At 43.9% G+C, this 25,271-nt stretch overlaps 2 pseudogenes; both read left to right on the forward strand.

Moving 5' to 3' along the window:
* Positions 1-1,475: 1,475 nt before the first annotated feature.
* LOC134378219 (beclin-2-like) lies at positions 1,476-2,340 on the forward strand (annotated as a pseudogene).
* Positions 2,341-8,605: 6,265 nt separating this feature from the next.
* LOC134378220 (DCC-interacting protein 13-alpha-like) lies at positions 8,606-25,049 on the forward strand (annotated as a pseudogene).
* Positions 25,050-25,271: the final 222 nt, after the last annotated feature.

The raw sequence follows: 25,271 nt of genomic DNA on the forward strand, positions 1-25,271 counted from the left end.
TGCCATGTCCTCCATCCTAGAGATCTGGCTGGAATTCTGTTACATTGATTTCCATGAGAACCCCGAATTTCATTGTTTGAAGACTCTGCTGGCCTATGTACATGTCAATATGCCAGGTTCAGAGGTGGAGTGAAAGGCTGATCTTGTTCTGGCACTGCTGGAGAAGCTGGAGCACCTGGAGACTGAGGGTGAGGAGGAAGAGGGTGGGTGTCTGTGAGGGTTTGGGGAGGGGGCTGGGATGGGCCACACAGAGCAGAGTTTCCAGAAGCAGGCTGCGGACTGGGGCACTGAGTACTCAGAACAATCATGCAGTGTTCTGCAGTGTGGGGAGACTTCCTGAGGCTGGGTCTCTGGACTTGGGCTTCTCAGAAAGACTGTCATTGGAAGAGACATAGAAACTCATGTTGATATTTTCAATTGTTGTCACTCCAGTTCTAGCTTCTGACCAGGCAGAACAACTGTCCCAAGAGCTAAGGCCATCTTCAGCTCCAGCTCCACCTCCACTGCCAGAGCCAGAGCGAAAGCAAGATCCAGAGCCTAAGCCAGAGCAAAAGAAAGAGCAGGATCAAGATCCAGAGCAAGAGCAAGAGCACGAGCAAGATCCCGAGCAAGAGCCAGAGGAAGAGCAAGAGCCCGATCCCGATCCCGATCCCGATCCCGAGCCAGAGCACGAGCAAGAGCTAGACAGAGCCAGAGCAAGCTCACCTAACCACCCCTGAAACATCAAAAGAAGTAGAAGGGTTTGGGGAGGGGGCTGGGCTGGGAAGCCCTGGCTCCAGAGCTCCCACAAACACCCTCACCAGTCCCCACTCCAGAGCTGTCCTTCCCCTTCCCTGCCACTGTGCTTGTCCTCATTTTTGTCTTTGTCCTGGATCTCCCAAATTTTATCATTTTTTCTTGACTTATATCCCTTGTATAAAATAAAGTGTTTTAATATTTTCAAAATTACAATTCAGTGGCATGAAGTACATTTCTCATGTGCTGCAGCCCTCACCTCTGTCTAGTGAGAGAACAGCTTCATCAGCTCTGCAGCCATTAAGCTGTCGCTCCCCATCCCGCCTCTCCTAGTCCCTGACAACCACTCCAATTTCTCTGTGTGTGAATTTACCTATCGTGGATTGTTCCTATCAGTACAGTTATGTGGCCTTTTGTATCTGGCCACATAATATGAGAAGGAACGGATTAATTTTTATTTTATGTTTCTAGTAAGAGGAAACTTACAGGAAAATCAAAGACTATATGTAGAGACACAAAGCCCCGATAGATATTATTGCCCTAATCTTGAAATAGGAACTACTTTTGAATGACTGGAGAGCCAGATGCCACAGAGGAAAAGACTGACTTTTCCTGGCCAAAACAAACCAAGAATAATGTCCAAAGCTTAAAAGACAAACCCCAGATTGGAAAATTTTTCATGATCAGAGAAAGGGGCATTATTCCGTCGGATAACCCGGAGTCTGAAACAGCTTGAGAGCCAGGACTACAGGCACTGCCTGGACACCAGCGAGCAGGTGGGGCAGGAGGAGCTGCAGACAGAGCTGGGGGACCTGGAACGGGAGGAGGCAAGGCTGGCCCAGGAGCTGGAGGATGTGGACGTGAACCTTGCAAGGGCGGCTGCGGAGCTGCAGGCAGCCCAGGCCGAGACTGCAGAGCTGCAACAGTGGGAGCGGTGGGTCCAGAGGGACTGCAGGGCACTGGAGTGGCAACAGCTGGGACTGTAGGATGAGCTGAGGATCGTGGAGAACCAGCTGCACCACGCCCATGGGCAGCTGCACTGGCTGAAGAAAACCAACCTCTTCATTGCCACATTTAAGATCTGGGAGGAGGGCCCCTTGGGCGTCATCAATAACTTCAGACTTGGTTCTCCCCCACTGTTCCCGTGCACTGGAATGAGATTAATGCTGCCTGGAGACAGACGGCATTGCTGCTGCTTGCCCTTTCCTATGAGATTGGGCTGCCGTTTCAGAGGTACAGGATGGTCCCCTGTAGAAACCACTCCTATCTGAAGTCCTTAACAGATGGCTCCACTTAGCTGCCCCTGTTCTGTTATATGGGTGGGGTGAGTCCTTGAGTAATAGACTTGACCATGCCATGCAGGCCTTCCTGGACGGCATGCAGCAGTTCAAGGAAGAGGCTGGGAAGGGTGAGCAGGGCCTCTGCCTGCCCTACAAGAGCCACATGGGCAAAGGCCTGCTGGAGGACGCTGGGGGCAGCAGGGAATGCTGCTCCATCACCACCCTTTGGAACACAGAGGAGCAGTGGACCAAGGCGCTCAGACTCATGCTGCTCAACCTTAAGAGGAGCCTCACTTGGGTGTCCTTAAAGTACCATACAAAATAACTTTCTCATTGGCCAGTTAGCTTGGTGGTTAAAGCCCACCTGTAACACCAAGATGAAGGGTTTGGATCCTCACATCGGCCAGCTGCCAAAAGCAAACCAAAAAATAACTTTCTTTATTGTAATAAAACTATCAGATGGTAATCTGAGTACGACGTGTTTATAATTCAAAAGATGAATACCAACACCAGATATTAACTGAAAATCAAAATAAACCATTGCCCAGAGCAAACCAAGAATCACGGCTATACTTCCCAGCACATCTTTGTCCGCCCTTCTGTGGACCTTCCTCTCCCCTTCTCCCCCACCCAGACAAACATTGAAAACAGGGGAAATTGACAAGAGGACAAGATCCCTCCTACATAAAGGGCTGCAGGGATACAGAAGGCAAGAACTGAGGCTGGGGATAAGAGGGGCGGGGTATGGAGAAAGGTGGACGTTTTCAGTTTTGGGTGAGAAAAAAATGATTTGAGGCCACTGATGTATGTAGTGGAGCTTTGGGGCAGGGGTTGGGGGAGAACATTCAAAGATTCAGTTTTGGCTGCCACGTATAGTGTGAGCCTCTCCTCTTCCTTCCTGAGAAACTTCCAGTAAGTTTCCACACCTTCTTTCATGATTTAATGCAAGAAGTATGTCTTACTGGGCTGTGTCATTATGTGCAGATCAATTTTGAGGTGAGAGGGTAGGGTGGCCAAAGACTAACTGGTGACATTGGCTGATAGATCAATTAAGGGGTCACAGAAAGCTGAAGATTAAAAAGGAGCCAACAAGAGGCATTTTTTAAAATGCCAGTTGTGTCATGCCATCCCCCCACTTCTCAATTGCTCTTGGGATAAACTCCCAAATCCTTACCCTGGTCTTCAAACCCGGGTGACCTGTCCCTGACAGGACAGGACACATTACACTCCTCCTAGCTCCTCTCTGTTCCAAAAGGTGCCAATCCTGCCCTTCCTCTGCCCTTGCCCTTCCTATTCCCTGTGTGTCAACAGTTTCTAACCAAACTGTACACTTCTTGAGGGCTCATTTAGCTTTGTTGTCCAGATGACACGTAGAATCGTTCCTACATACTGAGTATCTATAAATAGAAGTGGTCATTGTGAAAGAGAACAGGAGGGCTGGCCAGTTAGCTCCGTTGGTTAGAGCACAGTCTTAGAACACCAACTAAGCCATGGGTTGGGATCCCCGTACTAACCAGACACAGGAAAAGCAGAGAGAGAGAGAGAGAATAGGGAAGCGGTTAATTTGTCACAGACTTGGAGAGAATAGAAAATTCCAATAGGAGATTGATGAAATGGTTTAATGTCTAACTAAGCCTGTGACGGAATACCACGTAGGTATTAAAATCTTGTAGAAGAAAAACAACATAATACTTAATGACAATGCTTAGACTATATTAAGTAAAAAAGATGATATTATAATAAAACACAAAATTTTATACTCCAAAAAGTTGGTTTTTGTTTCTGTTTTGGCAGCTGCCACGTAGTGGGGTCCGAACTCTTAACCTTGGTGTTAGCAACAGAATGCTCTAACTAACTGAGCCAACTGGCCAGCCCCAGAAAAATATTTAAAGAGAAAATATTTCCAAGAATTAAGTATCCTTTTAATATACGAAGGTATTTCCCTGAAAGTTTTGTACTTAAAGTAATTAAAATTTTCTACCTGATATTATGAAAGAGACGGGATACTGGTTTTCAGCACTTCTATTTCACGTGTACTGGTGGTTCTAGCTAGGGCAATAAATAAAAAGTAAAACGTATAAGGATTAGAAGGGAAAAAATAAAATTATATGTATATAACATAATCATATAATATCCAAAAAATTCAACAGATAGATTATTAGAATTAATAAATCAGTTAACAAATTCACTGGCTACAAAATCTATACAAAAATCAAATGTATTTCTCTATCTAAGCAACAATTAGAAAAATAAATTTAAAATAGTTTAAATTATCAAATAACAAGAGTAATCTGACAAACAGCCCTTTGCACAGAATATCATGTTATCAATTGCCTCTAGAATAGGGGTTGGCAAGCTTTTACTGTAAAAGGCCCCATAGAAAATCTTCTAGGATTTTTGGTCCATGTGGTTTCTGTTGCCTTTAGAGTGTAAAAAGCAGCCAGAGAAAATATGTGAATGAAGTGGGCATGGCTGTGTTCTAAGGAAACTGTATTTACCAGAACAGACAGGAGGCTGGATCTGATCCGTGGCCCTAAAAGATGGATTCTGTCAAGTCATAGACTTAAGTCTCTTGTCTGCAGTTACATAGCCAACTTGAAGGAGTTCCCACTGCCCAAATTTGGGACAATTTGAGCATCACGAAGAAAGGAGAGTAATAACTTTTTATAAAACATTGAAAAAAAAAATCCATGAATCCTTAATGATACTGGAAACGAAGGGGGCAAAACACTTATTTGTCATGATTTGAGATGACTCATATGGCTAATTCTTACTTTAAAATCCAGCATTGAAAAAAGGAAAAGAAAAGAAACATTTAAGAAACATAATAAATTCAACATTGAAAGGGAAAATGATGAAGTATGCCCTGTTTTAGGAGGAACTGCAGTTTATCCCCAGATGAGAAGAGAAAATTGCTTATAGAAAAATGACATCTAGGGGGCTGGCTGGTTAGCTCAGTTGTTTAGAGCACAGCCTTGTAACACCAAGTTCATGGGTTCAGATCCCGGTACTGGCCAGCCAAAAAAGAAAAAAGTGCCATCTAATAAATGTAGAATGAACAATAAAGTCATCGACTTAGGTTTGGATAATTGAAGCTGGAAAGAGGGTCTTGGGAAGCAGATACTTGCATAGCACCAAAGTACCCACAGACAAATGGCTGGCTCACTGACCATCCTTTATAATGAAGAAGTTTGCCTTCAACTTTAACCAGGTTATGAAATTTAACATCACTAAAAAATAATAATAAATTAAACAAATTTAACATCACTAGCACTGAGGCAATCTACTATTGTATTCCATACCTCTTGCCAGGATGTATTCACCTCCTGACATCGTCCAGACTGTATTCTTGCCAGAAAAAAGTTTTATTTAACCATTCTAAGCCGTTAGACCTATGTTCAGCTTATTGGAACAAGTTAAATGCCATCACAAAGAAATAATCAGATTGCTCCAGAATATGACATTTTTTAAAATAAGACAACTGACCTGGTTTTCAAAAAATCATTTTTTTTTAAAGTAGGGGGAAAGCGTAGTGGATTGAATTGTGTCCCCCCAAACTCATTGAGGCTTGACTTGTACTCCCCAGGTTTTCTGTAGTAGAAACTTACAAGTCCAAGCCGGCGTGTGAGCTCCGGGGTGAGCAGGTGAATCTAGAGAACGAGGCGGCGTTGGAGGCGCGGGTCAGGGAGAGGGGCGTCCGCCTGGTGCAGGTGGAGGGGCAGAGGAAGGACGGCGGGCCAGCCCCAGGCCGGGTGAGCAGCCCGCCGCCGGCCGGCTCGGAGGTGCTCTCGGGCGGCTGCCCCAGGACGTCTCCGAGCACCAGGGGATCCCACTGTGGCAGCGCGCGGGCCGCCTACGAGATCCACCTCCCGATGACCTTCGGCGGCCTGAACCGCGGCTTCCCGACGACCGCTGCTGCTCGCGGCGCGGCGCGCAGGCCGCCATGGCCCCGCTGCACAGCCGCCCGCTGCGGCGAGAAGAGCGAGCTGCGCGTGGACGGGTCGCCGCCGACCGGAGCCGCCGCCGCTGCTGCTCGCGCTGCAGCCTCCGGCCCGGCCTGCAGGAGGCGCTGCCGCTGCCCAGCCCCGGCGGCGCCCGCGCAGATCGCGCTGCTCAAGTTCCGCTCGCAGCGCACCGCCACCGGCGGCCATAGCCCCAAAGGCCCTGGTGGGAGGGTTGTCAGCCTCTGTGGAGGGCAGGTGGCTGTGGAGTGGCTCAAGCCAGACCCGAAGCAGCGACTCCGCCAACAGCTTGCGGGTCCCTCACTGCGGTGCCTACAGCCGCAGGGCAGCCGATTGGCCTTGGCTAGGGACAGGCTAGGGTCCCAAGGGGCTTGGGCTGCCCTCCAGCTACTGTGCTAACAAATGAGGCTGGGCAGCCCGGTGTTCCTCACCAAGTGTTTGGGCACAGGACCTGCTGGCTGGCACCACTTCTGGTACCAGGTGGTGATCCCTGGTCATCCAGTGCCTTTCAGTGGCCTTATTTGGGTTGCGCTGGCCGCAGATGGGCAGGACGGGCATGATGTAGCCAAGGATGCGGCGTCCGCACAGCTGCTGGAGGCACTGAGTGAGTCTGGGGCCGGCTTCTTGTGGTCTGCTGGGGCTGAGCCAGGTGCCATCCTTAAGCAGTGACCCCGTCCTCTCACCACAGGCAGCCTAAACAAGGAGGAAGAGCCTGTGTCAGTCCTCCAGCCCAGCAGGCCTGGGTGGCCACTGTCTGATCCCATTGGGGGAGGGGCGGGGTCCTGCTGCATGTGTGACACAGCCTCCCTGCTAGGGCAGGGCCTCATAGCACCTGGGTGGCTCGGGTTTGGCTTATGTTTTGGTGAAGGACCTTGCCCTCCCCCTCCCAGCCCAGGGTCAGACCTGACCCCATGGTGACACCCACACCTACCTTTGTCCCGTCACCCCTCTTTCTCCCACAGCTCAGTAGGAATCATGGTTATTTTCTTGATTTCTTTTGGTTGGATTTTATTTGCGGGGCTGGCTGAACCAAAGGGTCAGAAATCCTGCCGTCATCTCCACTTCTTGGCATCTGGGTTTGGCTGATGTATAGTTTTCAGTTTCTCTATGCTGGTTGTATTTATATTAAACTCCTGGTTGGTGTTAAAAAAAAAAGAAAAAAGAAAGAAACTTACCCCCACTGTGACTGTTAAGAGGGTGGGACTATTATGGTAGCTGAAAGGTGGAGCCTTGATGAGGTGATTGGATTGTAGGACCATGCAGGAGCAAATGGATTAAAAATCGTGGACAGGGGTGTGGTTCTGAGGACTTTAAAAGAAGAGGAGGGCCTGTCTTTCTCTGTCTTGCTCTCTCAGCTTCCACCATCTTGCAATGTGAGACCCCGGGGTCACTGTCACCACCACCAGAAAGACTTTGGACTTCCCAGCCTCAGAAACTGTAAGCAATAGATTTTGTTTTCTTTCCAAATCACCCACTTTCAAGTATTTTGTTATAAGCAACAGGAATGAACTAACACAGAAGATATTTGATTAAAAGAAACAAAACAAGGGCCAGCCTGTGGTTCAGTCGGGAGAGTGTGGTGCTGACAGCACCAAGTCAAGGGTTAAGATCCCCTTACCGATCATCTTTTAAAAAAAAGAAAGAAAGAAAAAAAGTAACAAAACAAGTGATTATAATGTGAACTTTGAGAAAGAAAAAAGCAGCCCCTGACCACCATAGCTGAGCCAGGCCATGGAGTTCTCCTACTGAACATAAACCATGTCCCAGAACACTCTCTGTGTTACCTTTCTGGAGCAAGACAAATACCAAGACCATTCTCTAATTGTCTAAGAACAGACAAAAACAAGAACTTTGTCCAAACCACAAAATGGCCAGATGTCTCCCTTTCTTGCACTATTTGGCCTGCTTCTAAGTAAAAATTAAGATAATCATAGAATTGCTCTTGCTTTTTGACAGCACCCAGTCTAGAACAAAACCACCCCTTCCTTGAACCCTCTCCCAATCAACTAACACAAGCTCAAGTCCTATAAGCCCCATCTTGAGCTGCAAATAGTTCAATCAAATATGTCCTATCCTCCTACCTTTACAAGTATGTTCCTGGCATCCAGGTCCCACCGCTTGCTCACCAATCAGAAACAAAAGACTGGTGAGTCCCAAATGTTGGTGCGAGGCAGGAAGTTCATTATCAGATGTCTAAGGAGACAGACTAGAACTGTCTACCACTTTAGGGTTTCAGGGGACTTTAAGGGGGAGCGGAGGGAATGGAGTATGAAAAATGAAAAGCAGGAGGGAGGGGCACGTGCAAGGAACCAGGTGCAGTCTCAGCCAGCCTCCGTCTGCTTTCTGCTCCCGTCCTTGCTGTTATCTCAGGGTCCTGTTGGAGGGATGGATTCAGCATAGCTTTAGTGAGTCTTCCTTGGATAGCACATGCAATTCTGCAGCTCTAGGTCGACCGAAGAACAGCTTCACGTCCATGTAAATAATGTCATCTTGCCCCATAACCGAGGTTCAAAATATCAAATAACCATGGGGAAAGAGAGAACTCAGAGAAATGAAGTCCAAGGGAAAAAAAAAAAAATCCGTTTCCTATTCAAATCTTTTAAAACCCATGCAGTTTTAGTTCCCAACATGGCTTCAGTCCTGCTCACTCCTACAACTTTCCTTCCTAATTACCTGGAAAGTCAGTTTCAAGTTTAGAAGTTTTAGACACCCTGCAGTTCCAGGCTGGGCCATAATGTGAGGACCACAGCCTGCACACGATCTCCCCTTCTCTTCCCACCCCGGCTCCACTCCACAAGTCAAAGATCCTCTTGGGTTTCCACGTGAACACCACAGCTCTCACATTCAAGCTGCAAGCACAGCCCTGCAGTCAGCTGCCTTCCAGACCAGAGGTGCACACACCAGCAGCACAGGCCACCGTTGGGAAGGAGCAGGGACAGAGGCCTCTGGAGTTCCTGACGTGGGCTCTGGGCCACCCGTGCAGAGAACAGCAGGATCCTAGATATTTTTAGTATTTATACCTAACAAGGACTACAGCTATGGGAGAACAGGATTCATTTATTGATACGTTTCCCAAAGTCTACAGCATAAAAGAGAGGCAACGGGCGTTCTAAGACCTCACTGCCGCATCCTCTAGTTTGTGTTCGCTGCCTAACGCTTCTCTGAAGCCACGTGGTCTTACTTTTCTTTTTCCTTTGGGTCCCCTTCCTCTCCCTGACTTTGGCCTCAAGTTCCATTTATTTCTTTTCCATTGCCCCCATCAGCACGGATGTTCGCCATTAACTCCCAATCAATTCCTCTCTCTGACATTTTCTAATCCCGAGTCTCTCTAAAGGTCATTGTCCAGAAGGTCTGTCACCCTCCCTGTACTTCTCCAGCCACTTCAGATCCTCCTCTATGTCCCTGGCTGCCACCACTCTCTCTCTCTCCCAGTGAACTTCACTTTTCTAAGTCGGGCTGCTGCCGAATCCTGACAGATGGACTCAACCAATCCACGAGGATAAATACCACAGGCCACCAATCAGCATCCGCCGAGGGCGGGACTTCACTGAAGTTCCTCGGGTCCTGACAGCAAGGACCTGTTGCCACCTCCGCGGTGCCCACGACCGGCTCGGGGCGACAGAATCGGTACCCGGCATGAGGTTCCTGCCGCCCGCGCCAACCACTGCCAACGATCAGACCCGAACCCTCAGCCGGCCCGAGCTCGGCGCGCCCCGCCCCACATCCCACTGGCGCGGGGATCCTGGAGGCCGCCCTGCGGGGTCCCGACCTCCGTCTCCCGGCCCGACTCCCGCAAGCAGCCCCGCCTGGCAGGGGCCAGTCGGCCTAGGCGCCCGCGCCCGCGGCGGCAGCGACTCACCAGGAAGTTGGGAGTTTTCCGTTCTCCCGCCCGCGACGGAGCCGGAGCGGGCGGGCGGTTCGTCCAGGCGCGGCGGCGGAAAGGCCCGCTGGGCCGGGGGCTGGGCTGGGCAGCGAGGCCGGGAGCCGATCGGCCACCTCCCGCCGCGCCGTCCGGCGGACGCTGCAGGCGCGGGCACCCACCCTGCGACGAGGAGGCGCGCGCGTCCTCCAACGGCTCCCGCTCCTCCTCCAACGGCTCCCGCTCCTCCTCCAACGGTTCCCGCTCCTCCTCCAACGGTTCCCGCTCCTCCTCCAACGGCTCCCGCTCCTCCTCCAACGGCTCCCGCTCCTCCTCCAACGGCTCCCGCTCCTCCTCCAACCGCTCCCGCTCCTCCTCCAACGGCTCCCGCTCCTCCTCCAACCGCTCCCGCTCCTCCTCCAACGGCTCCCGCTCCTCCTCCAACGGTTCCCGCTCCTCCTCCAGCGGCTCCCGCTCCTCCTCCAACCGCTCCCGCTCCTCCTACAACGGCTCCCGCTCCTCCTCCAACGGTTCCCGCTCCTCCTCCAACGGTTCCCGCTCCTCCTCCAACGGTTCCCGCTCCTCCTCCAGCGGCTCCCGCTCCTCCTCCAACCGCTCCCGCTCCTCCTCCAACCGCTCCCGCTCCTCCTCCAGCGGCTCCCGCTCCTCCTCCGCCGCCGGCGCTGTCAGGAGTGTAAACGTCGCGCGTCCCCAGGAGAGGGGCGGGGCGGGCGCAGGCCCCTCCCACTGCCTTCGGGCGACTTCCCACCGAGTCGGGGGTCGGCCTCTTTTTGAGAACTTGCTTTTTCTTCATTGAGTTATTTAAACCCCCCGTTTGCCAATGGTGAACCGACTTGACGTCCCATTTGTTCTTGTGGATCACAGCGTTTTGACTCCACCCTCTTTTACTACGTGATTTAAACTACCTGCTTGCTTGGGTCGGCCCGTGGCCCGCTCCGGAGAGAGCAGCGACTGGGAGCGCGGTGGCGCTCTAGCCGCGGGTTCGAATCCTATATGCGGATGGCCGGTGCGCTCACTGGCTGAGCGCGGTGCGTGCGACACCAAGCCAAGGGTTGCGATCCCCTTACCGGTCACAAAAAAGAAAATGAAAAAAAAAACAAAAACTACCTGTCGCCTAATGTGAGTGCAGGGAAATGAGGAAAAGAGGCTTTTTTCTGAGTCTGGCTAAGAAAACCTTGTGTAGGTGTTCCAGTACAGAGGAGAATTAATGGCTTTTAGAATGTTCCCGAAAGGTGAACGACCTGGTATGGATCTTTGGGGAAAAAAATAAAATAAAAAATAAACGTACATGTATACATATATAGGATCTTTTTTAATAGACCGAGGATCTTTGAAATATATATATTCTGTATTGTGTGTGTGTGTGTGTGTGCGTGTGCGTGTGCGTGTGCGTGTGTGTGTGTGTGTGTGTGTGTGTGTGTGTGTGTGTACGCATCAAATTCTAAGCTCTTCTGGAGCTTGGATTTATTATATACAACTGATAGTCAATATTTTCACTTAGATGTGTAATGGGTATTTGACACTTAATGTATCTAAAACAGAATTCTTGATTTCCTACCTGAAATCTATTCCTCCCTTACTATTTAGCATCATTCCCTTCCCAGTCACCCAATAGCTCTTCCCTTTCCTCATGCCCCACCTGCTCTCCACACACAAACTCTTTTGGCACCGAACTTCAAACTGTATCCAGAATCCTAACTCCTTCATCATTTCTATTATTATTATTATCCAAGTACAAGCCACCATTAATTCCTGCCAGGACAGCTACAATAACTTCCTAACTGGTCATGTCCCTTTTCATCTTGCCTCCTAGAGTCCAATCTCCACACAGGAGCCGGAGTTCACTTGAAATAATATATATGGGGGCTGTCTGGTTAGCTCAGTTGGCTTGAGCATGGTACTGATAACACCAAGGGCCAGGGTTCAATACCTACACTGGCCAGCCACCAAAAATATAAGTAAATAAATAAAATAACATATGTACAATAATGTAGGTAAAAAATTTTAATGTCAAATGTAGACTTTCAATCAAACAAAGAAAAAATGTGTGTAGAAAAGTAGCTTAAAGTAAATCACCAAGTTGTTTTCTCACAGTGGAGAAAGAATGGGCTATTTTCATTTTGCTACTGTATATGTCCTATCTTCTTCTACTTAACAAATGACCTTTCATTTCATCAAAATAGTGCAAGCACATGCTTAAAAATTAAATAACATAGCTTTGTAATGAAAAGCAATGTTTATCTTCTGTTCAAGTGCTACACCACCTGATTCTAGTTTCCAGAATAAAACTTTCAATCATTTCTGTTTTAAGTCTTACATGTTTACCTTTATGTCTCCAGATAATTACTCGTAGGAGTCAGATACAAGTCAGGCTATTCTAACACCAACCCCCCAAATACAGTGGTGTTAGCATGGCAGAAGTTATTTTCCTCTCACATGGCCCTAGTAGGCAATTTAGAGCACTCTGATAGTGCTGGGACCCAGGCTCCTTCTGTCTTGCTGCTCTGGCCTCTGTGAGAGGTGGCCCTTTTCCACGTGCTTAACAGACTCTCTGCCTCAGCTGCATTCCAGCCTAGGGAGGTAGAGCAAGCGCCATGCTTTTCATATTTTAAGGACCTGATCTGAAGTTCGAACACTTTTCTTCAGCTCCCATCCTTGTTGGCCATACCCAACTGCAAGGAAAATGTAGTTTTAGCTGGGTGGCCATGTGCCCTGATTCATTTTTATTGTATAACAAAGGGGAGGATGAATATTAAATAGTTAACTAGAAGCCTCTGTTACATTTATACAGCTCGTTTTTGAATATTCAGCTTCGGCTTTTATCTGTTGACTCCATCACTGCTTGATGATGATCTAGTTTATCTGTAATGCTTTCTCTTCTTCCCTCCCTCGCTAGCAGATCTGCATCAATAATATTGGCCCTTCTATTAGTTTCCTTTATTGCCCCCTCTGTAAAGTAACTATGTTGTCATCTATATCCTTCCCTCCACTTCTCAATGTTGTATCCAAATCCTTACTTTTATATTGTCAGGGTTCAGAACTTTTAAATTTTTTACATGCCTAAATAAAGTTTTCAGTGTTTGTATACAGGTTGATTCCATAAGTTAAAGAACCAACTGATATTATTTACATCGTTTGATGGTGTAAATATTGATCATTGTGCCAAGTAGTGTTCATCAACTCCATGCTCTTTGACTTTCCAGCCTCCAGAACTATGAGCTGAATAATTTTCTGTTCATTGTAAATTACCCGGTCTGTGGTATTCTGATACAGCAACACAAAATGGACCAAGATGCTATGCTTTTGCACCATGAATTTATTATATAAATATTTTACTCTTCCATGTGTGAATGTTTTCCTTTATCTTCCAGCTTCTTGCACATTCTATCTATTGTTTGGACCCAGTTTATTCATCTTTATGAGGCATCCTAGTGCGTTTGCTTCATATTCAGGCCATGATTTTCTTGCTCTGGTTTTCATTTTGACCTGGAGTTCCTCATCACTCCTCTCATCCTCTGCGCACTCCGCCATTTGCTTATCCTTCCGTTCTTCCAGCACTCTCTCACACCATCTGGTCTCTGGCCGTCCCTTCAGCCTCTTCTCCTGTCCAGTCTCCCCACACGGGCCCTGCTGCCTCGCTCTCACCCTAGAGCTTCTTTCTACTGCCCCCCTGAGTTGGTTACACAGTTTTCTGAATCCCGTAGTTTACTCTATCCTAGTTTAGTTCTTTGCTTTCTTGGAACACATCCTCAAATAATTCCTTTAGAAAAGGTATGCGAGAAACAAACTTTTTCACCCATGGCATGTTTACAAAATGTCTATATTCAATTCTAACAGGGAATAATGTTTTAGGTATAGAATTTTAGGTTAATGGCATTTTCCCTCAACTGTGAAGGAATGCTCCACTGTCCTCTGGGATCAATTGTCAAAATTTTCATATAGAACCTATAATTACTTCCGACTTTCAGCCCTACTTTTTCCAACCTACTGTCTAACGCATCTGGCCTGATGGTCAGGAACCCAGCATGTCCCCAGGGTCTGCTGGTCAGTCTAGCTTCTCTTCGCTCCTCTGCTGCAGCCTCTCCATGAGGATTTTAAGCTCAGCTGCACTTGTCAGCACTTTTTCAAGAGTTTGCCTTCTGCATCCTCTGATACCCACCACACTTTCTTTCCATTGTTGTAGGTTTACATCTTTTACTATAATTTTAATGAACTTTCTTAAATAGAGTGTGCTTAGTCTGGCATCTTATGTTGGAAGTACAGATTTCATGTTTAAAATTTTACTAATTTGGTTATCTTTAGAGGTTTTTCCCAGCCTCTTCTCCTTTTGCCTGCTCATCCTTTCTCTTCACTGTCACTGTTGAGATTTCTCCAATTTTTCCACACAAATTATTACCACATTTATATATTTAGTCGTGGCCTCTTTAACTATCCTTTGACCTGTATTTGAATTTCCCTTTAGGTGATCTATAGGCCCCTCTAACTCATTAATCTACTCCTGGGAGACTAGGCTTATGTGAGAGAATAAACTAGAGGACTTATCCCCAATCCTAACCCAACTCTGATGCCAGGCGATAGAGAGGAGACTTCTGGAGAGCACAGAAACATCGAATTGGAATTTTAGAGTTGTTTTTCTACCTATGTGGTATGTAATGAAAACCCTTTTCATTGCCAACCCTTTAAAAATTATAACTATGTTTCTTTCTACAGTACTCACTTACAGAAGGAACTCTACACACATTAACTTGTTTAATCCTTACCACACCCTGTAAGTACTATTATTACCCCTGCTTTATAGATGGGGAAGCTAAGGCACAGGATCTAAATTGCTTACCCAGCAACTCATAGCCGGGAAGCTTCAGAGCCAGGATTTAAACCATGCTCTTAACCATTACTCTTCACTGTCTTCTGAAATGATCAGCAAAGTCTACATTTTTCACAGTATTTTTGTGAAAGTTATTTCTGTATGGACAGTGAAAGAAGATGCTGAGTTCTGAATCTGGATAGTGAGGAGAAAGACAGATTAATATTAGCGGTGGTGCTGAGCAAGATGATAGAGGGACAACTAACTTCGGGGTTATAATAGCTGTCTCCCATCTCTTTTATTTTTATTATTATTATTATTTTTTTTTTTTTTGGCAGCTGGCCAGTACAGGGATCTGGGAAATCTGAACCATTGACCTTCATGTTATAACACCCAGTTCTAAGCAACTCGGCTCACCATCCAGCCCATCTCCCACTCAAGAGCAAGGACAATGTCTTTATTATCCCAAATACCCTTCAACGTTTTGCTCAGTGTTTAGGGGCTTGATAGATATTCATTGAATGGAGTAATAATACAGTAAATTTATATGTCATAATCATCTCTCTCTATATATATTAATAAAAAAATTGTATTCTGTTTGAAGGAAGTCATTAGAACATCTGTGTGATGAGTAACAACACTACATATAAATTGCCTTTTCCTTGCTAAGCAAAACCTTATATAATTTTATTAAAAAAGAGAGATAATACAGTGTTATGACATGCTCATCCATAATCAGCAATTAACTATTAAATTATGGGAACATAAATTAGACCTACGAGTAGAACCCTTAAACCTCAACCTTTCAACTCAAATAATATAATTTCCATGGTCAGTAAAGATCAATAATTTATCTTAAATAATTCAAATATAAAGAATTATTTAACATTACGTTACCAACTCTTTTGATTATGCATTCTTCTAGGACTACCAGTAATTTTGATTTACTGACAGAGAGCATATGTTTTGTTTTCCTGACATTTAGCAGGAATATGCCATTAATCAGCCTTTTGTTTTTCCTGAATCTGAAAATTTATTCCAAAAGAATTTTATAGAAACTCTTAATTACTGATAGTCATTTTTCTGCTACCACATAATGTTCTGAATAATAAATAACTATACTTATGGGGATTAATTATTAATTCCAGCTAGAAATCTTAGCCTTCCTAATGCAAATAATAATAATTGCACATAATAATGTTTATCATCTGGAAGGGGTATTAAAAATGAGAGGGCACTAATGCATGCAAAAGTAGTAAATATCAGAGATTCTATACATCATAGTAAAATAATTCTGAGAATTTCTCTAGTAGAAGTAACCGTTGGTGAAACTGATAAGCTTCAATTATCTACTACCAGGAATCTATATGTCCTTTTAGATCTATCTTTTAAGACCTTGCATAGAAAATCTCTTTCAACCCTAAAATACTATATTTCTATCCATGGGAGGTGATGAGGCTTGGATGGGACAGGATAATACATCGATACTGGCTTTGGAGTCAGATGACGTTGAGCTTAAATTCTGGCTCCAGTTTGCACTACCTACAAGCTGCGTGGCCTTGGGCCTATTATTTACCCTTTATGACCTTCAACTTTCTTATCTGTATATTGGGAAAGATGCTATCTATTTTAGGTGGATGATTAGAAAAAGCCTTATAGGAGATAAATTTTTTTTAAATCCTGTCATATTTCTAAGAAATTTACAAAGCCTCAAATTCAAAAAGGAAGAATAATTATAATTTCTTTATACACACTGTTAAAGTTTAACCCAATTTGCAAGGAAAATAACAGACCTAGAGATAGTTTTCAAAACTGCTAAAGAGCTCACATAAATCAATAAAAAAAGTGAAGAACAAATAAATAAATAATAGGATATAAACAAGTAGTTGAGAAAAAAACAATACCTGTGGTCAGTGCTATGGTCTGAATGTTTGTATCTTCCTAAGTTCATATGATGAAATTCAAACCACCCAGAGTGACGGTGTGAGAAGGAGATCAGGTCATGAGAGGAGGCTCCTCAGGATTTGGATCAGTGGCTTTATGAAATGGCCCAAGGGAGCTCATTTACCGTTCCACATGTGAGGACACAGCAAGAAGGTGCCATCTATGAACCAGGAAACTGAGCCCCATCAGACACCAAATCTGCTGGCACCTGGTTCATGGACTCCCCAGCCTTTCAGACTGTGAGAAATAAATTTGTTTATAATCTACTGGCTTTATGGTATTTTGTTAATAGCAGCCTGTCCATACTAAGACAGTAAACATAAGAAACAATGTTCAACTTCTCTCATATTATAAAATATTATCAATTAGAAACCTAGGAGATATAACTTTTCACATATCAAAAATATAAAAACAGAGGATAGGAATGTCCAGTGTCATATGCAGGAGCTGAGGGCAGCCACCCAATCCACCCAAAAGCAGACAAGAGAGCATACTGAAAACAGCACTTTCATGTGGGTCACCCACCAAAGCCACTGCCATAGCAATAGCTGCCACAAAAACAACTTGATTCCACAGCAGTAGCCACAGCCACTGTGCAGGTGGCCTGACAGACACTCAACTTCACTGACACAAGGAGAGTCACCAGTGAAGAATGGAAAAAGAAGAGGAGATCTCTCTCCTCAAAGCCCACTCCAGAATGGTAGAAGAAACAGCTGCTCTACCAGATGTCAAGGCCTCAACTAGAAACACAAAAACTGAAGAAAATATGACACCACCACAAGAATACAGTAATTCTGAAATACCAGAGCCTATAGAGCAGGAAGCCCTTGAAATAATGAAAAGGAATTTAGAGCAACAATCTTAAGGAAACTCACTGAGATCTTAGAAGACTCAGTTAAACAACATAATGAAGCAAGAAAAAAAATCCAGGTTATGAAGGAGGAAATTCACAAAGAGATAAATACTCTAAAAAAGAATGTAGCAGAACTCATGGACCTCAAATATTCACTCAACAAAATAAAAAACACAACCAAGAGCTTAAGCAGCAGGCTAGAGCAAGAAGAAACAAAGAGAAACTCTTAAAAGAAGCAAGAAAAGAGCATCAAATCACCTGTAGGTCAGAAGAAAATGGGATGATATATTCAAAATCCTAAAAGAAAAAAATGCCAACAAAAATACTATACCCAGGAAGCCTATCCTTCAGCGATGAGGGGAAAATAGTGTATTTTCCAGACAAATAAAAACTGTGGGAGTTCACCGCCATATGACCAACCCTACAAGAAATCCTCAAGGAAGTCCAGAATCTGGAATCATGCATTGACACAAGAATATTTTTTTCAGTATTTCCTACAACACTGTTTTTATTTATTTGCAATGTGCTCTGTAAGGTTACACACCATTCCTACTGATAAATTTCTGCAGTTTTCGTTGCAACAACTTAGCATCTATGGCCCATGGCTAATGTTTTAGAGAAATATATGACCTCTCTGTCATCACACAAGAGCAGAGTTGACCACATCTCCTTTGAGAGTTTTCAAACAGTTCCCAGAGCAAGTATTGTAACCTTTTCTCTACCTGATTGAATTCTATCAATAGTCTGTCCTGAAGCCAAGAAATGATATGGAAACTGATGAGAAACTATGAAAACAGTGTGTATAACAATTCTTAAAGCATCCCCAAAGAAAAGCACTATTTAATCTATCTTGCCAGCTAGACACACAAAAAATCTAGTCACTCAGGTGACTGTCTTTCTTCACTTATGTTTTTCTACCATCTCATCATCAGTCAAATGTCCAAAGGAAGCTGATTTAATATTTTTTATTGGCCTAAAATGTCAAAATGATCATTTTTCAAAGAATTCTTTCTTTACTTAGACACGCTATCTAGGAATCTTTTCATGAAGGGTTCTCTCATTACTATGGGACAACATTCCTTTGCAAACCACTGTTAAGGAAAAGATTATTCCTGAGAAACTTCTAATTCTTTATAATACATAAAAGTTTCCATATAGTTATGAAGAATACATTTCTATTTATCTCTAATTAACATGGAAGAAACTCTATGTACATGGTTCTTCTCTTTTTTCCATTTTGATGTCATGAAGTTTGATGATAAGTGCATAGGCTTGGGAGTCAATCCTAGGTTCAACGTCAGGATCCAGCTATCTACTGTGCATCTATTTAACTTCCAGCACCTTAGTTTCTTCATCTATAAATTGGTAACAATAAGACTGACCTTGTGGATTTGCTAAGAAAATTAAATAACACGTGAAAAGCAACCTGACATATAGCATGCATTATCAAATAGAATTAATATTACAAATTTAGATCTAAATATTGCATATTTACAATCATTTACATTAACCTTTCAAAATTTTCAGAAATACTTATAAGAGAACAAGCTTATGGAACTCTGGTTAGGTCTATCCATTAATTCATGGACTCCTTTATATCAACATTATAACTTTTACATAAAATTAAACAAATAAAAATGAAACTATATGTAAACTCAGCCTTTAATAAAAATGGTTTGGTATTAGGAGGGATCATGTGAAGAGAAATACATTCAATCATTCAAATTGTCACTGTCTCAGGCAGGTGCTCCAGAAGCAGACCCTGCCCTGAGATGAGAAAACACGTGCAAGTGATTTATCAAGGAATTTCTCCCAGGATATAAAACTAATGAATGGGGAAAACAGGAGAGGAAAGTGCAAGAAGTCCAGTGAGGGACCATCTCAGGCTATGTCCCACCTTTAGCCTGATTCTACAGGGGAGTTCTGAGTCCAAACTGTGAGCCAGGTTTCATCCTTCCTTCAGGAAAGGGAGGTGGGCTTGGCATCCTTTAGTCTTTGGCTTTGAACTTTGAAGTACAGGGTGGGAAGGGTGGGGAATGTATACTCCAGGCACTTTGGGCTTTGTGACACGTAGACAAAGCAGCACCAGTAGTCCAAAGGAACTCCTGCAGAGAGAGTGGCAGGTAGGCTGTAAAAAAACCAAAGCAGAGAGCATACCCAGGGTCCTAGCCAGGAGCTGAGGGAAGCCCCATCTGCCTAGAAGCAGGCAAGAAATGGAGCACACCTGGGGTCCATGGCAGGAGCTGAGGGCAGCATCCCCTGCATGGAAGAAAGCAAGAAGCATGTTGAAAACACCATTTCTGTGCTGGTGGTCCACCATAGCCACCACCACAGCCATAACTGCTGAAAAAGTGGCTCAACACCATAGCAGTAAGCACAGTCACCAGGCAGGGGGCCCACCAGACACTGAACTGCTTTGACACAAGGAAAGTCATCAGCAGAGACCAGAAAAAGCAGAGGATATCTCTCTCCTCAAAGCCCACTCCAGAGTAATAGAAGACACAACTTCTCTACCAGGTGACCAGACATCAATGTAGAGATACTAGAAATGAGAAATCCCAAGAAAATATGACACCACCAAAAGAGTAAAGTAATTCTCAAATACTAGACCCTATAGAGCAGAAAACCCTTGAAATGATAAAAAGGAATCCCAAGCAACAATCTTAAGGAAGCTCACTGAGTTTTGAGAAGACAGTTAGACAGCATAAAATCCAGGCTATGAAGGAGGAAATTTACAAAGAGATTAATACCCTGAAAAAGAATGCAAAACTCATGGAACTGAAATATTCACTCAACAAGATGAAAAACACCACTGAGAGCTTAAGCAGCAGGCTACAGCAAGAAGAAGAAAGAACGTCTGATCTTGAAGATAGACTTTTAGAAATAACCTAGGCAGATAAAAAAAAGAATTTTAAAAAGTGAAGAAAATCTAAGAGAACTAGCAGACAACCTTAAGCACACAACCTTTCAAATCATGGGTGTTCCAGAAAGGAAGGAGAAAGGAAAAGGCATGGAAAACCTATTCAATGAAACAATAATGGAAAACTTCCCAGGTTTGAGAAGAGACATGGACTTTCAGATTCAGGAGGCTCAAAGATCCAAACAGATTCAACCCAGAAAGATCCTCTCCAAGACTCGTTATAGTCAGACTGGCAAAGCTCAAAGACAAAGAGAGAATCTTAAAAGAAGCAGGAGAAGAGCATCACATCATCTATAAGGGAGACCCTGTCAGACTAACAGCAGACTTCTCAACAGAAACTCTACAGGCCGGAAGAAAATGGGATGATATATTCAAAATACTAAAAGAAAAAAACTGCCATCCAAGAATACTATCCTTCAGCGAGGCTATCCTTCAGAGATAATGGGAAAATAGTATATTTTCCACACAAACAAAAACTTCAAGAGTTCACAGCCACATGACCAGCCCTACATGAAATCCTCAAAGAAGTTCTGCATCTGGAATCTGAAAAATGCTAATCACTACCATGAACACACAAGAAAGAACACAACCCACTGGCAGAAGAAACATGCAAACGAGCAACAGAAAGAAACTAAATCTCACCACCTCAAAAAACCAACAAGCATTGAAGACAAATCATAAGAGTGGGAAAAGAAACAGAGCACATTTAAAACCTCTAAACAAAAAGTGACAAAATGCCAGGAGCAAGATAACACCTGCCAATAACAACCGTAAATGTGAATGGGTTAAACCCCCTGTTCAAAAGGCACAGACTGTGGGACTGGATCACAAAGCTGGACCCAACTACACGCTGCCTTCAAGACTTGCCTCAACTGTAAAGACACACACAGACTAAAAGTGAAGGGATGGAGAAAGACAGACCATGCAAATGGAAACCCAAAATGAGCAGGAGTAGCTATTCTTATATTGGATAAGATAGACTAAAAACCCATAAAAAGAGACAAGGCCACTATATAACGATAAAGGGATCTATCTGGCAAGAAGACATATCAATCATAGATATGTATGCACCCTACACCGAAGTACCCAGATATATAAAGCAAACACTGTTAGACCTAAAGAAAGAGATAGACCCTGATACAATAATCGTGGGTGACCCAAACACACCTCTCTCAGCATGGGACAGATCATCTAGGCAATAAATCAGCAGACAACCACAGGGTTTAAACTATACTTTAGACAAATTTGACCTGGTAGATATCTATAGAACATTTTATGCAACAACTACAGAATATACATTCTTCTCATTAGCCCATAGAACATTCTCCAGGATAGACCACATGTTAGGTAGGTCACAAATCAAGTATCAGCAAATTTTTAAAAATCACGAGCATTTCAAGTATCTTTTCAGACCACAACAGATTAAAACTGGAACTTAATAACAAGAAAAACTTTGGAAAGTACTCAAGTGCATGAGAACTAAACAATAGGCTCTCTAATGACCTGTGGGTTCGAGAAGAAATTAAACAAGAAATCAAAAACTTTCCTGACATAAATTAAAATAAAGATACATGATACCAAAACCTGTGGAAACTGCAAAAGTAGTATGAAGAGGGAAGTTTATTGCAATAAACACTTACATCAAAAGAATAGAATACTTCAAATAAACAGCCTAACATTACAACTCAAAGAACTAGAAAAACAAGAACAATCCAATCCTAAAAGTAGTAGATGGAAAGAAATAATTAAGATCAGAGCAGAACTAAATGAAATAGAGACCAAAAAAAAAAAAAAAAAAAAAACTATACAAAAGATCAATGAAATAAAAAGTTGGTTTTTTGAGAAGATAAGCAAAATAGACAATCTATTAGCATGATTTACAACAGCAACAAAATAGAGAGAAGACTCAAATAACAAAAATTACAAATGAAAATGGAGATGTTACAACCGATACCAAAAAAATATGAAGAATCATTAAAGACTATTATAAATGACTAGAGCCAACAAATATGAAAACCCGGAGGAAATGGATAAATTTCTGGACAAATGCAAACTACCAAGACTGAACTAAGAAAAAAAAAAGAAAAAGAAAACCCGAACAGACCAACAACAAGCAATGATATTGAAGCAGTAATCAGCTGTCTCCCAACAAAGAAAAGCCCAGGACTGAATGGCTTTACTGCTGAATTCTACCAAGGCTTTAAAAAGGAAGTAATACCAATTCTGTTCAAACTATTCCAAAAAGTTGAAACAGAGGCCACTCTCCCAAATCCACTCTAAGAGGCCAGCATCACCATGATACCCAAACCAGACAAAGATCAAATAAAAAAAGAAAATTACAGACTGATATCTGTGATGAACATATATACAGAAATCCTCAACAAAATATCCACAATCAGAATACAGCAACAACACATCAAAAAAATTATACATCATGGATGGCACAGAGCCGGCTGCAGGAGAGCGGGTGGGGGTCAGCTGCTGCTGCTGCTGCGGGCGCGGGGACCTGTGGGCGCGGGGACCTGTGGGCGGTCGCTTCGTCCACAAGGCCAGGGGACCGACAAGCTGCCCATAGAGGAGACGCTGGAGGACAGCCCGCAGACAAGGTCTTTCCTGGGTGTATTTGAAGAAGATGCTGCAGCTATTTCCAACTGTATGAACGAACTGTATCAAGCTATGCATCGGATTTATGATGCACAGAATGAATTAAGTGCAGCAACACACCTGACTTCAAAACTTTTAAAAGAATATGAAAAACAGCGTTTTCCACTGGGGGGTGATGATGAGGTTATGAGCTCTACTTTACAACAGTTTTCAAAAGTTATAGATGAACTTAGCTCTTGTCATGAGGTACTTTCAACTCAACTTGCTCATGCCATGATGTTCCCCATTACCCAGTTTAAAGAAAGAGATCTGAAAGAAATATTAACATTAAAGGAAGTGTTTCAGATTGCCAGTAATGATCATGATGCTGCAATTAACAGATAGAGCCGATTGTCAAAAAAAAAAAGAGAAAACGACAAATGAAATATGAAGTAACAGAAGATGTGTACACTTCCAGAAAGAAACAACACCAGACCATGATGCATTAATTTTGTGCATTAAATACTCTTCAGGACAAGAAAAAGACAGCATTGTTAGAACCTCTACTTGGGTACATGCAAGATCAGATAAGTTTCTTTCAGATGGGTTCTGAAAATCTCAGTGAACAACTGGAAGAATTTTTAGCTAATATTGGGACAAGTGTGCAGAATGTTCGCAGGGAAATGGACAGTGACGTAGAGACCGTGCAACAGATAATAGAGGATTTGGAAGTAGCCAGTGACCCCTCATATGTGCCTGACCCAGACCTCACCAAATTTCCTGTTAATCGAAACTTAACCCGAAAGGCTGGATACCTTCATGCTAGAAATAAAACAGGCTTGGTGTCATCTACCTGGGACAGACAGTTTTACTTCACGCAGGGTGGAAATTTAATGAGTCAGGCCCGTGGGGATGTAGCAGGAGGCCTGGCCATGCACACAGACAACTGTGCAGTGATGGCTGTTGACTGTGAAGACAGGCGATACTGTTTTCAGATCACTTCTTTTGACGGAAAAAAAATCTTCAATTTTACAAGCAGAGACTAAATAGACCATGAGGAGTGGATCTGTACAATAAACAACATATGTAAACAAATCTACTGAAGTGAAAATCCAGAGGAAACTGCTGCACGAGTAAGTCAGTCTGCTCCGGAAGCTGTCACTCCTTCCCCATCTTTCCTGCAGAGGCACGAAAGCCTACGGCCAGCAGGACACTCTCGGCCATCAACAGCTCGAACCAGCAGTTCGGGATCCTTGGGATCTGAGTGCACAGATCTGGCTGCCCTCTCTCTAGATCCTCTTGTTGCCCCGGACACTCCAGCACAGTCCGACGTCATTTCTCCTGTGCGTGACGATCAGCCTGGCCAAGCAGCAGCCTCTGGCCAGGGAGGCAGGCGCACGAATCCACGTGGAGAATCTGCAGGAAGCACAAACTCTGAAACCGAAGATTCTATTCTTCATCAGTTACTTATTGTTCGATTCCTCGGTTCTATGGAGGTGAAATCAGATGACCATCCAGATGTTGTTTATGAAACAATGCGCCAAATCTTAGCTGCCCGGGCCGTCCATGACATCTTTCGTATGACAGAATCACATTTATTAGTGACTTGTGACTGTTTCAAGTTAATTGATCCACAAACACAAGTCACAAGGCTCACGTGTCCATTACCCTGTGTAGTTTCGTATGCTGCACACCAGGAAAAGAAGCGGCTTTTTGGATTTGTTCTTCGGACGTCAGGAGGGAGAAGTGAAAGGAATCTGTCATCAGTCTGTTATATATTTGAATCAAACAACGAGGGGGAAAGATTTGTGATTCTGTTGGACGGCAAAGCAGATAGCTTTGCATGCCGAACTGGATCGCAGGGCGTCAGAAAAACAAGAAGGAATAGAGAGAGTGGAAGAGAAGCAACAGAAAGAACTCAGTAAGCAAAAGCAAATTGAAAAGGGCTTGGAAGAGCAACGTCGGTTGATAGCTGCTTCCAGTAGAACAAACGACGCCAGTAGTGAGGGGCAGTTTGTCGTCCTTAGCAGCAGCCGTCAGAAGAGAGCGATTGGGAGAAGAAGCGAAGAAGAGAGGTCAGAAGCATAAACTTACCCTTGCTTTTTGATAGAATATCCCCCCTGGGAATTTGACAATTTCTGTGGTGAAATGGTACAAGGTAACAACTGTGTTGAAATATCAAGGAGGAGACTAAGCTTTGTATTTGCTGGTTTGTTTTAGCTTCATTTAAAAAAGTAAGATTGAACTTGCTGACTTAGGTTTGCATTGATTTTTTTCCTTAAAAAATCACTATACTATGCATTAATATTA

The sequence above is a fragment of the Cynocephalus volans genome, chromosome 5 (assembly GCF_027409185.1).
Source record: "Cynocephalus volans isolate mCynVol1 chromosome 5, mCynVol1.pri, whole genome shotgun sequence".
Lineage (NCBI taxonomy): Eukaryota > Metazoa > Chordata > Mammalia > Dermoptera > Cynocephalidae > Cynocephalus > Cynocephalus volans.